Below are 18,508 nucleotides of genomic sequence, written 5' to 3' on the forward strand. Positions count from 1 at the left end.
TTTGAGTTAATTTACATGTGGTGGGGGGGGGGGGTATGCAGATTTCCCAACTTCCATATTGAAATCAAAAAGAGCACATTTGGAATGTTTAAAATGAAAAGAGAGAATTGACCTTTAGCAATCGATCTGCAAGATGAGATTGATATCCCGAACTAATGACATGCTTTCTTTGTTTATGTGCAGAAAGAAACCAAATAACACTCAGAGCTGACCAATCCATGGATAACTAACAGCTCTGTGAACTCAAGCAAAAAATATTTGCTGATTTTCTGCCTGTGCAAGCACCATGTTGGATCCTAGTTTACCATGGCTTGCTTCCGGATACCGCAATCTCAGGCGGGAGGATGTCCTCCGGCCACACTCCGCCATGGATTCCACCCAGCACAGGTACTTGGAGACAGGTAGCCGTGACCTCGAGCTGCGCCCCTCCACGCCAGCAAGCCGGCAGGGACGTAGAGTGAAGAGTGCTACCCACGTGCGAGTGCACAGCAGCGCGGTCAAGCATAGGTTCTCCAGGCCGCGCAGCGCTCGTGCAACAAGCAGTCATCGCAATGAGAGAGTCAGGTGCTACAACTACTCCCCGGAGGACACCGCGCGTCTCTCAGCCTTAATGAACCGACGTCCCAAGAGTGCCACAGCGGTGCTGCTGAAACACCGGCCATCGTCGGCCCAGAACAAGAGCGTGACGCAGGTGGAGCGGCTGCACCATCAGGAGCAGGTCATCAGGCGTTACATGGAAGATACCGGAGAGGAGGTCCAGCACTCCTGCCCCTTCTGTCCAGTGGAATGTCGACCAGCGTCCAGCAGCTCACACCGACCAACATCCTCGACGGGGCTGCTGGCGGCTCATCTCCCGTCGCACCACGATCGCAAGAGCAACTGGACTAGACCCAAGACAGCTCCCACCACGGTATGGCACATTCAGTTCTTAATGCAAACGTCGGGTCCCATTTTACAGAGGCATTGCAGTCATTTCAACGTCCAATGAAAGAGTCATGATAGTTTTAGCTGATCAGTTGTGGCCAACTGCTGCAATTTAATTGACTACAGTTTGTAGTGCTTATAAATTGCAACAGTTGATGCATGCACTGAATGGGGCCCAGATATTTTGCATTGTGACCATTTCATTTATAATTTCACCTGTCAACTTTCCTGAGTGTGTATGGCATGTAGCGGGACATTCCTTGTACATTGCAACTCAATATTTGTTTCTGTCGGTTTTAATGAAGATAACATGATAATAAGTGACTATTTCTGCATGCTAGAATATAATGCAGAGCTTCATAATTTTATGTTTTCTCAAAGACAGGAGTGGTCAACATTTACAATATAAAAATATAGGAAGTATATGAACTCATTTTTGTAGTGTAATTTAAACAGCATACCACACTTCCATTATGAGGAATAACTTAACCACATAATATTGTCACACACCATAAAGTTTTATGCAGTGATGTCATGATCACATTTTACCCTGTTACATCCATCTGGCTACATGTTTATGCCATTAGGAAATTAGATGATTGCATGATATTAGAGTGATGCGTATCCTGGTATTCTTGTCCTCATTTCACTCTTATCGTGGCTGCTCGTTTGCCCCCACCCCCCCCCCCCCATTTTCCCTGCTGTTTTGCTCAAAAACAACTTTTCAAAATAAGAAAATTGTTCACCAATTGAAGGCACGAAATGAAAAGAACTGACATCTTTTACAGAGATTCAATGTCACAAATTCTTCACCCAAATGAAACACTGCCTGTGCCTACTCATAATTCAGTTCCTCCTCTCTTTTGTTTTTATTTTTATTTAAATCTGTCTAATGAGCATCATGGGCATGTAAGGAGAAGGAGAGGAGAAAGAGAATGCTCGTCTTTTGTGTCGGTTCAGCTCTCTCTTTGTTCAGTGCCAAGGACGTACAGAGCACACATTGTGTTCTGTCGTTGCTACCAATCCACACAGGTGTGACAAGAACTTAAGGTCTTAATTTCCCAAACAGTGCCAGCTCACAATTTCCCACATACCTGTATCTGAGAGTATTCGGCGATTAGACAAATACAGGCACATCACACATAAAGGGCGTGATCACTTTTGGCTCCATTAACCACCTGTCATTTTGTTTTTGAATTAAATAGTGAATCTACACCGTAAATGCTGCACCCTGTAGTGGCTACAAAAAAAAAAAGTTTTGTTTAACCTGTGGTACAAGTGTAGTTAAGATGTCATGGGAAACAAAGGATTGGGTAGTTGTTTCCCACACTTGATATGCACCAGGCATGAATTACAATGTAGTCTTCATGCCCATATGCATCGTTTGATGTCAAAACCTTCTGTACACATGTATCAAGTAGCGAGGAAGAGATTTTGTGTTTGAGCTTGTGAATGATGCGAAGGGAGCGCCCTAGCTTTAATGGATCACCAGGCATAGCAGAAAAGAGGGCTAGACCGAGGTGGTCAGTTACTGGATAGAAGCATTATCAGACAGGTGAAGGAAGACCTAATAGGATATAATATGCTATTTGGAAAGTGTATGGAGTGCACAGTATTGGACCTTGAAGACATTTTTGAAGTCCACATTGTTAGTGATTGATTTGCCATAAAAGCATCTCGCTATCTGACCTTCATTTTCAACACATTTGAAAGATGTTTCGAAAGGGTCTAAAAGTAAGTGCTCAATCATTGTGTTTTTTAGCTCACCTGAGCCAAAGGCTCAAGTGAGCTATTGCGATCGCCCTTCGTCTGGCGTCCGTCGTGCGTCGTGCGTCGTGCGTCGTCCGTCGTCCGTCGTCCGTCGTCCGTCGTCCGTCGTCCGTCGTGCGTCGTGCGTAAACTTTTTACATTTTCATCTTCTTCTTGAAAACCCCAAGACCGATTTTCATCAAACTTGGCAGGTAGCATCCCTAGGGGGTTAGGAACTCAATTTGTTAAAATGGGCACCATGCCCCACCCAGGGGGCCCCCAGGGGGGCCCAAACCCCCCAAAATTAAGGAATCTGTAAAAATCTTCTTCTCTAGAACCAGAAGTGATAGAGCTAAGTTAATACTATGAGTTAGTACATTGATGACTGTAGTTTCAAGTTTGTTCATGGCAGAATCAGGGGTGCCCCCCTTGGGACCCAGGGGAGGGGGGTGGGGAAGGGTTCTAATGGGGCCTAAATTGTACATTTTCATCTTCTTCTTGAGAACCCCATGACCCATTTTCACCAAACTTGGCAGGTAGCATCCCTAGGGGGTTAGGATCTCAATTTGTTAAAATGGGCACCATGCCCCACCCAGGGGGCCCCCAGGGGTCCCAAACCCCCCAAATGAAGGAATCTTTATAAATCTTCTCTAGAATCAGAAGTTATAGAGCTGAGATAATACTATGAGTGAGTACATTAATGACTGTAGTTTCAAGTTTGTTCATAGGAGATCCAGGGGTGCCCCTCTTGGGTAGGGGGGGGGGGGTGGTTGGAAGGGTCCAAATGGGGGCCTGAATTGTACATTTTCATCTTCTTCCTGAAAACCTCATGATGGATTTTTGTCAAACTTGGCAGGTAGCATCCCTAGGGGGTCAGGATCTCAATTTATCAAAATGGGCACCATGCCCCACCCAGAGGGCCCCAGGGGGCCCCAATCCCCCCAAATTAAGGAATCTTAAAAAAATTGGGCCTTTATTGTACATTTTCATCTTCTACTTGAGAATGCCTGGTCAAATTTTGGTAGAGCTGTGAATAATTTAGGTTAGTGACTGCGTGAAAGGTGAACTTGCGATACTCAGGTGAGCGCTAGACCCGCGGGTCTCTTGTTTATTTCTGGCTGTTTCTTGTTGTTTTTTTCTCTTTTTTTTTTGGGGGGGGGAGGATTCCTTTTTAAGCAATTTGCAACTGTTTGTAATCAGTTTCATCTTTACTGTCACATTGTGAAAGTTTTCAGTGCTGCTTTGAATTGTGATTGTTAGAGGACTAACGAACGTTTTGAAATCCAGGCTCTGTGGACTCCAAATGTGTGGAATGACACAAGTAAGGATGAAATGTTCACCTGATGTATTGTGCGTGTGATAGATTATTCCCCTATTGAGACTTCTTTGGTGTAACAATGATGAACAAGTCTTATATTGTGGTCTAAGATTGTTTCCTACCGAAGTATCAACCTGTGTTGAGTCTATCTGCTTCATCTGCTTTCCCTTGTGTATATAACCATAGTTCAATCATATGGGATGCACTGAGTTTTTGATGATGATGATGATGAAATAAAACTGTGCATAACTGTTGACAAACTTTCAGTCAGTCAGAGTAACCAGCCTTATCAACTTGTAGACTATTTTCAAGATGAACTTGGTCTATCAACATTTGTAATATAAGCAAGAGTAATCAACAGTGGCCTTTAAAACATCAGAGTGTACCTGATATTTTGCTGTATGTCCAAAAACGAATGAATCTATCATTTGTGCTAACTTGATTTACTCCCTTCTTGCTCTGTTTCAGAGACGAGAATTGTCCCAGCTACCAAGGCACAACAATGTAAGTTTCATATTATATTGTTTAGCAGACAGTGAATACATGAAAGAAGTTGTTTCTTTAGAGAAATAGTCAGCCAATCTTCATATGACATATGAATGCAATGTATCTACATGTACAATGTATCTAACTCTTGACACTTCATATGACACGTTCATGTGTAGACGCAGAGTACTGCTTCTGATCAAAATTTTAACGTGGCCAGCCTTGAAATCTCTTGTATCACGTCATATATGGAATACTATGACTACACACTATATTGTGAGCACAGACTAGCACTTTATTATGCTGCAGATATCTAGGTCATATCAAGGTAGATTAAAAAATGCTGAATACTGTGTCTACGTTGGCATATTTTGAGAATGTACGCCACTGAATCCACTTCTTGTGCCAATGTCTATTCCAGATACGGAGAGGCCACATCGCCTACTACACCAACTTTGTGTCCCAGCTGCCGCTTCATGCCAGAGAGTGTACCCCATCTCCACCCATCCCCCGCCGGAGACGGGCCTTCCAGGAGGACCCCGCCCCTCCCCCTGTGGTCAAGTTTGAAGATGACGGTGCAGGGGAAGAGGAGGAGGAGGAGGAAGTGGAGGTGGATGACAACCCAGTGGAGGATGAACTGGACTTTGGCGAAGATGGTAAGATATGCTAGCTTTCCAAAGGTCCAACATGGATCACCAAAGTCCTGCTGCCTGTGTGTGATGTACAGTCTCAATGAAATCAAGAACCTTTATGAAATCATATCACACTCTGTTTTATGTTATCCTTCATAGTAATGGTTGTTTATGGCAACTTGTGAGCTTTCATAAATTTACTCGTAACTTGTCGTAGATAGATTCATGATTTTGAGTGTTTCAATCTTTTACACTGAGAATGGACCATGCTGTAACCATTGGTTTGAATTGCATTTCATGCGCGACAAGATATATTTATCAACTCTTGAGTACATTCCAAGCAAACAGATAGTGGTTGGAGAGATGTTGATCTTTGCCCTGTCAAACATTGATTTCCATGTCCTCATGACTTGTCAAGCATTATATTTGATTAGGAGAATTTTGAAGATGTTCCAATCTCTGTGCGAGGGAAAAAGAAATAAGCTTAAACGTTTCATGTGCTCTCATAATGGATTTGTTTGCATTGTTCCTGGAGCGATAGTGTATCTCAAGCATCATATTTGGATAGTATTTGAGGTAATTGTCGTTGTGATCTTGAGCATTTCAAAAGACCTGAGCCGCTTTTATCCAGCCTCTGTCATTGCATTTACCATGGCAACGATTAGCAAACCGTAGTGCAGTGGGTTTCATTCATTAAAAAAAAAAAACACACCCAATGAAAGATGCATACTGGTATCTGCACTTTATGCAAGCATCCTTCACAATGGTTTTTTCATAGTACTGTAAAAGTGGAAATTTTCGCGGTGTTGAAATTTTCGCGCATTTCGCGCAACCACAAACTAGCGCGAAAATAAAAGCACACGAATATTTTTGCTTGCTGTTTGTTCCTGTACTTGGTGTCTTGGTTCCGTGGAATTAAAAACATGCGAAACTCTTCTCACCCTGTCAAGCGCGAAAAATAGTCGCGCAAAAATATCCACTTTTACAGTAACCACAAGGCTTGTCTGACCCAGCAACAAATGATAAAGCCAAAATGAATTATAGCAGTAGAAATAAAGCCAAAGGTAGCAGGCATATTTACAAACTCTTTACTAATGCCCATAGATTTAAGAATGTCAGTAGATTAAGGCTTTGCTTTCTAGGGCACACACAGACATATTTAGAATAAAACATTGAGCTACGTGTACAATGTGATTAAAATTTGAACTGATCGGAAACTGGCATTTGGAACTTCTTTTACTAAAACAAATTGTCAGGGCAGAAGAATTCAAAATGGGACCTTAGTTACAGCTGTAACTGAACTTAAAACTTCATGCTCAGTGACATTCCAATAGCCGCATTTAGGCTAGTTTATGAGTCATTTGAAGCAAATTGACATAGTGTACATGTACACATTGTATTTGAAGACAGATAATGATGCTAAAAATGTTAAAAAAAAAAAAAAAAAAAAAAAAAACGGCGGATATTCAAGTGATGGTAAACTGTTTTCACTATCGACGGTGAATAAAAATGTGTGTGATTTTTCATTGTGGTATTGAGATTGATATTTTTTCCTATAATTACCAAATCCTGTCACAGGTGGTAAGGTTATATCTGGAATTGGCTGATAGTGCCCAAGCACTTGAGCATATGTTATTTTCTGGGTTGGATCCCTTTAGAGACAATTATTTTTTGTTGCCTCTATATACATACTCTGTATAAGCACATAGTTTCTGTCATTCCCACCCTGTCCCCATCTCAGATGAAGCTGAGCCTGTGGAGCCAACACCGATCCCCACCCCGTCTCCAGTGGTGAAGACGACACCCACCCCTGAGCCACCGGTAGAAACGAGGGAGGCCTGGAGCCCAACTTCAGTCGCTCCTGTAAGTCTCAAAAATGTTGTTTTGGTAGAGGATGATGACAGAACCATACATACAGTGTACATTACAGGTTGAAATTTATTTTAACCCTAATCAGGCTGGGGGGAGCGGAATCCGCCCCCCCTCGACGTTTCGCGCAATATCTTCGCAGCGCGATAAACTCCCGCCGCGATGTTTCATGACTTTTTTCTTTTAAGTATCGCGCAACTTTTGAGACCAAAATTGTTGTGCCCGCGCGTACCGTTTTGACGCGACGCCCGTTCAAAAAAAATTGGTCAACCCCAAAATTGCTCCAAAACGTGATTTTGTGTACAAATCCAAACAAATTGTGTTTTTTCAATTAATTCACATAAAAATTCATATCTTGACTTAGAATGGACGAAATTAATTTATTTTAGCATAATAAAGCTTCGAAAAATGTCTGTGACAAATTTTGGCCAAAAAACAAACAAAAACAAAAGGTCGAAAAACAGAGAAATACATAAGAAATTCAAAAAACAATCAAATACATAAGAAATTGATTTTGATACAGATTTTTTTTTATCCTATGTCTCAGGAGAATGATACAAGAAACATTTTTAAAAAGAAATTAGCTTAATTAGAGCATTAATAAGTGATTTAGAGCCCAAAACTGATTTTATGCATAAATTACAATAATTGATTAATATAGAATATAAAAAAAAATTTTCGGAGAAAGCAACCATACATTTTGATAGTATACGTCGCGGGCGTCGCACGTGCCGATTTTCGGCGCGATCACGCGTTCCATAGGCGAGATCTGAAGGGGGGGCGGAATCGGCCCCCCCAGATATAGCATAGCCAAAAAAGCCCAGCCTGATTAGGGTTAAGTGAACTATTATCACATTGGAAGTTTCCTACAGAATGACTTGACACTTCTATTCAATTTTTGGACTAGTGCTCAATTCCAATTTCATGTCAAGGATGGAGAATTATCGCTTTCATGGATTCTCTGTCCTGCATGTGGAAATGGTATTCTTTTCAAATTCTTTGGGTTTGGGAAAATCAGAATGTTGCATTTATTGCTGATATTAATTGTTACCCAAATAGCTGTACATGTTTACAACCATGCAGTGGTTACTACAGCATTTGTGGCACCACTTGAAAGTGCATGAACTGTCAGATGTAGCTCTTATTTAAGGAATCAAAGGAATTAAGTCATGAGAATACCAAAATATGTCAAAACTGATTTACTGACTTTAAATAATTGATGACAGACTTCTTGCTAATGCATATGTTTTACATCACAAGCACTATGCAAACTTATACACGACATTATGAATGAAAGATTCTTTTTGAAGCCTCCATAGAGTTACAAATAAGCATTGATCGTGTAACCAAATATATTGAATGTTTTCATTGCACTTGCACAACCAGGATACATTTTTAGTTAGGAATCAACTTGCATTGTGATGCCAGTTACTGTCCTCAGATGAAACTTGGATTGGAGGGCTTGTAATAAAAGATGACTTTCCGAAATTACAAATGATATAATTTTCCAGTTTGATTGCAATTCTTTTTCTGGCTGTTAGCTCAGCAATGATATGTTTTGTGTGCTTTTGCAGACCCCAACTCCCGTAGAATCCAGACGCAACTCCGTAGAAGAGCCAGTTCCACCGGTGGTCCCTCAGAAACCACCCTCTCCCCTCCCACCAAAGTCCCCCGTCCCTCCCAAGTCCCCCAGCCCCCGGCCCAGCCCGCCTGCATCTCCGCCTCCCAGGAAGTCCCCCTCGCCACCGCCCAAGCCCGAGACCCCTCCCCCTCCCCAGCCTCCAAGCCGACCAAAGGAGTGTGTACACAAACCCAAAGTACCCATCCCACCCCTGCCGAAGATCAAGAAGGAGGTCCGGATCCAGGAACCGCCAAAGGAGGAGCGAAAAATTCCAGAGAAGAAGGAGAAGAAACCAATTGAGACTGAGAAAAAGGTGAGTGCTGGAAGTTCCCTTATTGACAAAACTTTACTTATTATGTAATGTTGATCTCATGTATTGCTCGAGATTGCACACACCAGGAATAACAATTGTTCAGACCCTAAAATTAATAATTTGCAGTCAGTGAGGAGTGATTTATAGTATTTGAAAGGTAACCATTCACCACAAAGATTTAGATATATAGTGGTTGTAAAGAGCTGTGTTTAATGAAATGTAGTAAAATGAGCACAGGGCATTTTTCAGTGGAAAGTGTAGATACAACTTTTGCAAATATACTGTATATGTACATGTTTGTAGGTGTTAAAATGATGAATAAATGCTCTTTGGTGATAAAGCATGGATTTTCGTGATATGACATTTCAAGCAGATTTTGTTTCAAATTTGTTACTTTTAGTAAGTGGCAACATGTTATTTTATAAGCAGCATGTAATCCCATTTGTTTTTCCTTGAAGTTAATGGAAGTTCTATAATTGATTTCATTGATTTTTCTCACGTCTTGAGCCTCTCCCATCTAAAGCAGACTTGTTTGCCATATTCCTGCTTGATTGTATTGATTAAATTGACCTTCCTGAAGGGTAATGTCTCTTAATACGTCACTGTGCCCCATTGAGGGGCACGAAACTTAAGTCTTATTGGTCCATGTAGCCCTTTAGAAAGACACATGTCCACTCTTGTATGTCACTGCGAAACATGTATGTGTGTTCCGCGAAACATGGGAGATGTTGGACCCCCCGATTGATTGTCTTGTATGAAGGGTGATTATTGTGAGGAGGTATTTAACCAGGGACATTTCACCTTGAGAAAGTCATTGAATGAATTTACAGTTTTGCAGTGGTCTACACCTCTGCAGTGTTCTCATGACTCGCTGATGTGCTCTTTTTATTTGCAAATTTTCTGCTGCTTTGATATGGCAGCATCATGTTGTACAAACTCTGGTCTTAATTGTATGTATCAGTGGTGTGTTTAATTTCACATCCATTGTTTAGATATAAGATGTAAACTGTGAGTGGCATGTAGTGAAATTCACAACTGAAGGTAAATGTGCTTGTTAGATCCATGTAATCTCTATATAAGATTAGACAAGATTATCAAACACACTCTCCACCACACTCTCCAATAAATCAATCACAAGTGAATCAAAGCCTAGAAGTATCATATCTCAGTAGATTTACAAAAAGTACATTGATGATGATTGAAATTCTAATTCAGATTTAGATTCATGCCATGCTCTGCATTTAAAGATGAAAAAAAAAAATCAAAAAACAAAACAATAAGAAGTACTGGGTAGCAATGAGTGATAAGTGATTGTACTGAGTTTCTGAGCAAGTGTTAATTTTTGTTCTTTCCCTTTTACATTGTTGTTCAAAAGCCCCCAGAGGAACCACCTAAACCAGCTCCACTAAAGCCTGCATTGAAGAAGACTCCATCTCAGCCAGAGGTAGTGGTAGCTCCACCCCTAAAGCCGGAACCTGTCCCGGAACCAGAACCTAAGCCACAAGAAGAGCCAAAGGATGAACCAGAACCACAGTAAGAGAACAAACCAAACAACAAAACAGAACAAAGCAAAGCAAAGCAAAGCAAAGCAAAAAAAAAAATGAATAAATAAAACAAAACAAAACAAAACAAAACAAGCAAAACGGGCAAAAAGAATAAACCAACAATGAGTTGTTTTCATTGGTATTGTAAATGTTTTGGTTGTGTTTTGTTTCGTTTTGTTGTTTGTATCCCAAATTTTGCTGATGTGTGCAAGTGTTACATGTTAAGCAAGTAATCCATTACACACACGTACAGAGATACAGATGTATCAGTTGAACCACAGGGTTCCTTTAGTCTTTTCTCAAACACATTTATTGTGATAGTTGCTTTGGAATTAAAAATATGTGACTACCTCTTGAGCCGTCTTCTCTGTAGCGTTGTTTCCTATGACGCTTTCTGATGCTTATATTTAATAATTGCTTCAATCTGCTCATAATAGATCATGGTATTACTCAGTGACATGACAACTTTGTAACAAATTACACTCTTTTTAGAGTTGTCTCTACAGCCATTAGCTGTCTTTGACTCATCAATCTTGTTTTGACACCATGTACTACAGCCATCATAGGAGAAACTAACCATCACTTTTAATTTTGTTAATCTGATACAGGGGCAGTAGCTAGTTGAAATATATGTAGTTACAAAGCCAGGTTGTCATTATGTCGGCCTGATAAAAGGCCATGCATGCATTCCTTTGTATATTTAAAAAAGAAACCCACCAAATTTCCATAAAGTGGTATGATGTGCATTTCCGTGCAGAGCATGTGGGAACAATATAGTGAACTCTGATTTCTAATGTGATTGATAATATATTGCTTTTTACCCCTCACTTCAACAGACCTCCAAAGGAAGAGGAGAAGGAGGAGCCCCCAGTGGAGGAGAAGAAAAAACTTGGCCCCCCGCCAAAGGTCAAAGTTGACGTCTTCAGCATGGACCCACAGGTAGGGGAAATTTCTTTTTCTCTGCGATGTTTTGCTTTTAGTATCCTAATTCCTCAGCAAGTTAAAGAATTATTCTTCAGAGTAAGTTTCCAGTTCTTTTGATGTTTCAACCAATTATGTGCATCACATATATGCAGACATGCATGCGGGCAAGTCTAGTAGTGTTGTTTTGAACTTTTCACATGTAAGTATTCAGAAAATGACTAGTGCTGTATGCTGCTTCTGAGTTTAGTATTTGAAATAATTTTACGACAGTTTTTAAAATGTTTGAATTGAAAGGCATTTAACTTTTCAATTTGTTGCGCATCACAGCCCACCAAGAGTTCCACATTGTGTTTTCTTGAAATCTTTTGAACTAGTCACTTTATCACAACAGGAATTGTTCTTTGCTAGTCTGATCATATGCACATTTACTGCAAACAGCACTGCTTGTTTGGCTGATGATTACTGCAGCATGGAACAGCCCTTATTTCTGCATCTGCATACCTTTTGTGCTCAGCTACTATATGGTTGCTACAAATGCAGTGGCGGATCCAGAGGGGGGGGGGGGGGGGGGGGGGGGGGGGCGCAACCGGCGCCCGCCCCCCCCCTTTATTTTTCGTGAAAAACAAAAGAAATAAAAAGAAAAAATATGAAATGAAACCCGGAAGTGCCACCAGAAGTATTAGTCACGCCCCCCCCCCTTTACAGAATTCCTGGATCCGCCCCTGCAAATGTGACTGTCACTCCCTATATGTATTGAAGGCTTCTATGCTCTCTGAAGTTGTCAAAATCCTTGCATTACCTGCATGACGCTATAGAAGCAAATATCTTTCAGTCTATTTTGAATAATGTAGGAAACAAAAAAATAAAAAAAATAAAAACAATCCCCAAATTGATGGGAATCAGCATTTGATAGTACATATTAAAACATTTTGTCAAGAAAATTCTATTGGCTGTCTCAGAAATGTTACATAAAATGCAGTGCTGTGCTCTGATATATCTTTTTCCTCAATTTGTATATGTTTATAGGATGAAAACGAAGAGGTATGATTTTTTTTTTTTGGCATATTGTTGGTTGGATTTTTAGTGCAAAATGTGACTTCTTTCTCTTCTCATTACAAAGTTTTGCAATGCATGATAAAGGATATAGCATGATATCAGAAAATTTGGTATCCCTTGTGATAAGGTTCTGCTTGGCATGAATGATACATTCACTAGTATTACTCTGATTTTTGTTTTGTATTGTGTGTATGCATGTGTGTGTGTGTGTGTGTGTTATGATATGTAAGTGAATCACAAGTTTTTCAAAAATGTAAATGTTGATTCATGCATCATATATGATGTTGTTTCTTACACTTCAATTTGATGCCAACTTTGTTTCTTTCTACGAAGAAATTTCCCTCTGCGAGTTATATTAGATCTGCCAGAATTTGCCATTCTCCAGTAGTGTCTATAGTGCCTTTCTGTTGACAAGTTGCCTTCCAATAACATGCATGCCTAATGCAAAACTTTGATTTGTTACATGATTTTATCCCTATTGAAACACTGTTCTGCCAGTGCATGACACAGTAAACGTTGTCTTGTTGCATGTTAAACTGGTTTTATGCTCTGAGGTGTGAAAAGTCTCCTCCCTTGGTCAAGATAGCGACACTTCCATGTATGCATACATGTTTGAGTTTCAATTCTAAGCTACATGTATATTCCCAGCATTCAAGGTACTTTGCTCAACAACATTGAAATATAATTTAAAGATGAATTGTTTAATTCATGATCTTCAAAGAAAATGATGAAATGCTTCTTTTTGTGTGCCATTTTTGTGACTTTGCGACATTTCATTATGTAACCAATGTCAAAATCATACAGATTGTAGATGTGGATGTGGATATCAATCCTCTAAATGACCTGATTTATTTGATACAAATATGTTATTTTGTGTTTAAAAAAAAATATCAGTGAAATAATTTAATTATTGTAATTATTGATACTTGATCTTTATTTGAAAAAAAAAGAGTACAATTTATTGTACTTCCATGAAAGATATAAACATGTATCAATCAATTGCCACATTTGAACAGATAGCATGCATGCTCCTGATCATAACCTGATTTTAGTTCATTCCTCTTTATAACCTTCTTTAGCGAGAGTCTCAGTTTTATAGTTAACTGCATGAACTGCATGATTAACTGCATGAATACTTTTTCCTAGAAGCTAATGTTTGTCTTTTGCTTTATATCCTCTCTACCTGCTGCCTTACTCTGCTCTTTGGATGTGCATACTGTATCTTATTTTTGTTCCTTACCCTGACGACTACGCAGACTATGAGAGTACGTATTTCTGTTCCCTTCTCTCTTCACATTGACACGATATTAACATCATCCATCTGTTATTAACAAGATCACTCTCCATCTATGTGTGAACATTCAAAGTATAAACATTGAGTTTGTTTAAGTGTGATATGTTACTAGGAATGCACATTACTGGTCCTATAAATGGAGTTTTGAAGACTTTTCATATGGTCGCTGGGTATATTTCGCATGGGACTTCAAGTTAAAAAGTGTGACCGGTTGTGTCTGCAAATGTGCGATGTTGGTGCTTGTCAAACCCGACCCTGTTTGTATTGAGCTTACTCTGGGAATCTTCATTCAATTTTTAGAAGTACCATTACAACTCGTCATCAATTGTCATTTTCCAAGATCATTGATTGTAACAGTTTGTTCATTACCAGCAACCCCCCCCCCCCTCCTTTTTAATTATTGTGGATAATACAGTGTGCATATAAAGGCATGTACTGAACTGCATCACCAATGTTCATCTGTCATGTATTGCACTTCCATCTATAGTTGAGAGCACTGTGGTTGAGAATACCTCACTCATATGTTCATATATGTTTCTCAAATGTTTGGGCATTTCTCATCTATGGTGGAGGATATCCCTTGCACTAAACATCACTAGTTTGCAAAATTATGATAAACCATGTTTAATGTCGCATTACACATTAAAGAAGGGAGATGATCAGCCAATGCATTGCACCTACATGTACTTCACTGTTAGGGTAACCGATTGCACAGCATCAGAACACCCTGCTAAAAGGTTCTGTGGGGAAATCCTGCAGTTAGCTTGAAATTGTAAGATATTGCTGTGAAAATAACCAGAACCAGACAACAGGGAAAGAGGCATGAAATAGAAGAATCTTTTGGTTTTAAAAGGCAAAAATGTAAAACCTTTCAGTGGTACTTATATACAGTGTGTGTAATAATTATCAAGGCAAGGAAAAAAATGGTTAAATTGTAGCAAATAATGTGCCATCAAAGAATCAAGTTAGACTAGTCCACATATTTCCTGTGTGTTTGTTGTCTCTTGGGATCTACTTAAGGAAGGTGGAGATATTCCCTCCTTTTGTCAAGTATTCCACCAGTATATCAGAACACAAAATACTACTTTATAGTGCTTGAAAAGATACTATGAAGGTTGAGCTGGTCACACACTTAATAGGTTTGTGGTAAAGGCATACTGTGCATGTAAGTATGGGAATGAGGCTGATGTGCCTAACAGTAAGTCAGTACCCCCTATTGTACTTTATTTAAGCTATCACAGCTTATGTACACCTGTTCAATGAAAGTCATTTCACATCAAAAAGATAATGGGAATGTATATAGTAGGTACATGGTGGAAAGTCATTCCAGGTACCTTTGGGTTTCTGTTTCTATCTGTAGATCCGAATCTGCACCTTCAATACCATTTTCGTTTGCACACACTCTGTTGGTGATATTCCGTTCTGATAACTGGGCTCAAATCATTTATAGTTTTCCCCATTTGACCTTTGACACGCCAGGAGCTGCTTGACATCCAGATGAAGCTAAAGAGGCGTGGTCGTGGCAGCCTGTCAGACGATGAAGATGACGAAACTCCACCCGCATCCCTCGCCAGTTTGGTGGAACCAACAAATCGAGTAAGTCATCCAAATCCATCCTTAGCTGCCTTCCAGAGGAATGAGAATACAGTGTCCAAGGCTTATTTTTATCTGGAAATACTTTGATGTAAGCCATTTAATTATTCTCATTACAGCATTGTCTTGTTGGGCACCTCATTCACAGGTTGCCCGATGCACTGTTTATTTGAGAGGGTAATCATAAGAATCAAATGATTGGAAATAGGGTAAAAATCAATACTAGATGACCGACAGATTTCAGAACCAAAGGGACATATGAATCTCTATTTATAGTGACACACTTATGATTAAGGGTATATTGTATAGATAAAAGACTAATGCTTAATCACTGAAGTCATGTCGTGTTATCTTATGGTTAAGTGGAGCAGAGTATTAACGAATATTAGCCAATATTTATCAGTATTAACTTGCTTCCTAAGTTTACATTGTTTTTATATGTAACCAACTATACAACCTAAAGACAACAAGTATCATGTGCCAGGGACTTTAGACCATGTGTACAGTGCTCCTTGGTTATCTGTGCAAATTGGCACTTCAAGCACTTAAAGGGTTAAAGCAAGATGTCTTCCCCATGTCATTTCCTCCACAGATGCTGAAGCAGAGTGAGTGGCTACGTGGGCGCATCGCCCTCTCGAGGCGAGCCGCCCGCTTTGAGCTCCCCATGGACGTAGGGGAGCTAGCCGAGATGACTCCCGTAGAGTACCTCTCTAAGTACTGTATCATCAGCCACCGCAGGCGGGCGCTCTACAAGAAGGCCTTCAGCAGAGCTGACAAGGACAATGATGGGAAGATCAACCGAAAGGTTAGCAGAAAGAATGAATTCATTCTAAGAGACACAACTTATGGAATCTATATGATTCTCCTACTGTTTATGTTTGCAAGAATGTCTTTTTGTTTTGTTGCAGTCATGTTTCACGTGGAAAATATCACACACTGCAGCTACAGCTGAGAAGTGAAATGCTGAAGCTGAATAAGACAAATTTGTGCAAAATGGAGACTTTTGGACATGTAGACCATGTGATAATACAAGGGCCATCATGATCTTAAGTGCAAGAAATCAGTTAGATAATACTCATGAAACAGTTGATGCCCCTCTGTCTTTGAGCTATACTAGGTTTTCCAACATTGCAATTGTATATCTTCATTTTCTTTGAGCTTAAGATTCGTCAGCCTTATCCAGTAGCAATTCATGTAAGATGGTGACTCTCTTTTCTTTTTCTTTTTTTTTGTCCTGAATAGATTCTACTTTCTGAGATGCAGGGCACTTGTTGTATGTGAAATTTTCTAATTGTTGTGTTATGTGTTAAATAAAAAAGGAAAAAAGTGTTGTTTTGTTGGACCAAAGACCTTGAATGGCTAGAAATGTGAAAAGCGCTTCTGGCAATTTAAGGGCTTTGGTCCTCTTATTATATTGAGTGCCATATCTGTCATTATCAACATGAACACACACCGTTGCCACTGGTACTTTGCAGGAGTTGGAGACAGCTGTTCTTGATGCCCTAGTGGACACCATCCAGGCAGACAAGGTGAACCTAGTTTTGAAGTTCCTTGGGGCGGAGCAACACCCGGTCTATACCTCCCGCTTCTTTGCCGCATTCTGCGCTCTCCTGGAAAGGCTGTACTACAAGGAGTTTGCGTAAGACTCTCATTATATTCCATGCTTCTTTAATACTCTCCCAAATTTCCTTCATATATATATATATTTTTTTTTTAAGGTGCCACTTATGTTTCTGCTGCTACAACGTACAGCGAATCCCTGACGAGATGGAACTTGTTTTCTCAATTACTGTATATGCCATATAATTAGCAAGTCTAAATTTTTGTGAACCTGGACTTACTAATGTTTTTGCAAGTAGTTAAATGTGTGTTTGTGAAATGCAGTACTGAACGGAGAAATGTGTATGTACACGTCACAGTCATGTTGAATCAGAGTCAATATCATCATGTGTCTTTAAATTTGAAAATAGCGCCTGACTTGGGAAATTTGCGAAAATAAAAACCTAGCAAAATATTCGCATATACAGTAATTGTGTATTGATGGAGATGGAATTGCAGAGTATGATGATGTAGCATCAACCAGTCAAATGAACATGCATTTTTACACTTCACGTCCTATACACATGTGCACACATGCGCACACAAACACACCCAAATACACAAACACACATAATGGGCAGTCGGCAGTCTGTTTTAAGAGGGATCGATTAATTCAAAGGTTAAAGGGTCAGATATAAACTGGTTCTTCTGATACCAGACTAACTCAGTCCAAAGTGAATTTGATCCCGCTGATCAACGTAAAAGGAAAAAACAAAGGACTGTAACTTATTATCTTCTAGGTGTTTTCATATTGCTGCATCATGGAATCAGTTAATTATTTCTGTGAAACACTGCTTGTAGTACTTGCTGAATATTTACTGTACGAGCTATCAGGTGGTACTTTGTTATATGCCCACTTTTACTGAAAATTCTGATACATTTTTAATGACTATGATTACTTTGCAGTTTTCATCAATGCATACATTGATTCATCAGGTACATATATCAATATATGTATCAAAGTATATCAATATATCAATTAAAAAAGTAAACATTAATGAAGATATCCACTTGGAAGCATGGTTTATATTTGACACTCTCTGATAAGACATACCTATGATAAAAGAGAGGGGAGCTAAAAACAGATCAATAGAGAGTAGCATGGATTATCATCCTTTTATTATGGAGTGAAATTAAGTGTGGGTTTTATTTGTTCTCCATGATATCTCTGTATTCTGTAGCAAGGAGGATTCCAGTGAGAGGAAGGAGGAGAAGGAGAAGGAGATCCTTGAGGAAGCTGACTTCACTGGACTCGACTGGAAGCTCCAGGGCCAGTACGTCAACCCCGACCTCAAGGAACTCCTCTATAAACTATGAGCACAGTGCCAAACTCTTGCCTCCTCTGTCTGTATGTGTGTGTGTCTATGTCTGTGTGTCTATGTCTGTCTGTCTATGTGTATGCATGTACGTACATGTGTGTGTGTCTGTGCATGCGTGCGTGTGTCTGTCTGTATGTATGCATGTATGTGCATGAGTGTGTCTGTTTGTGTGTGTATGCTGGTGTGCTATGTACTTGGTGCTGGTGATGATTTAACTTTGTCAGCTGAGAGCTAGTATAGAGTTGTGCTCTGCAAACTTTGGACAGT

At 39.8% G+C, this 18,508-nt stretch overlaps 1 pseudogene; it reads left to right on the forward strand.

Moving 5' to 3' along the window:
- Positions 1-215: 215 nt before the first annotated feature.
- On the forward strand, positions 216-18,239 carry LOC139734137 (uncharacterized; annotated as a pseudogene).
- The last annotated feature ends 269 nt before the right edge of the window (positions 18,240-18,508 follow it).

The sequence above is a fragment of the Diadema antillarum genome, unplaced genomic scaffold (assembly GCF_040938485.1).
Source record: "Diadema antillarum isolate AM-2024a unplaced genomic scaffold, OU_Dant_1.0 seq00000512_RagTag, whole genome shotgun sequence".
In the NCBI taxonomy this organism is placed as follows: Eukaryota; Metazoa; Echinodermata; class Echinoidea; order Diadematoida; family Diadematidae; genus Diadema; species Diadema antillarum.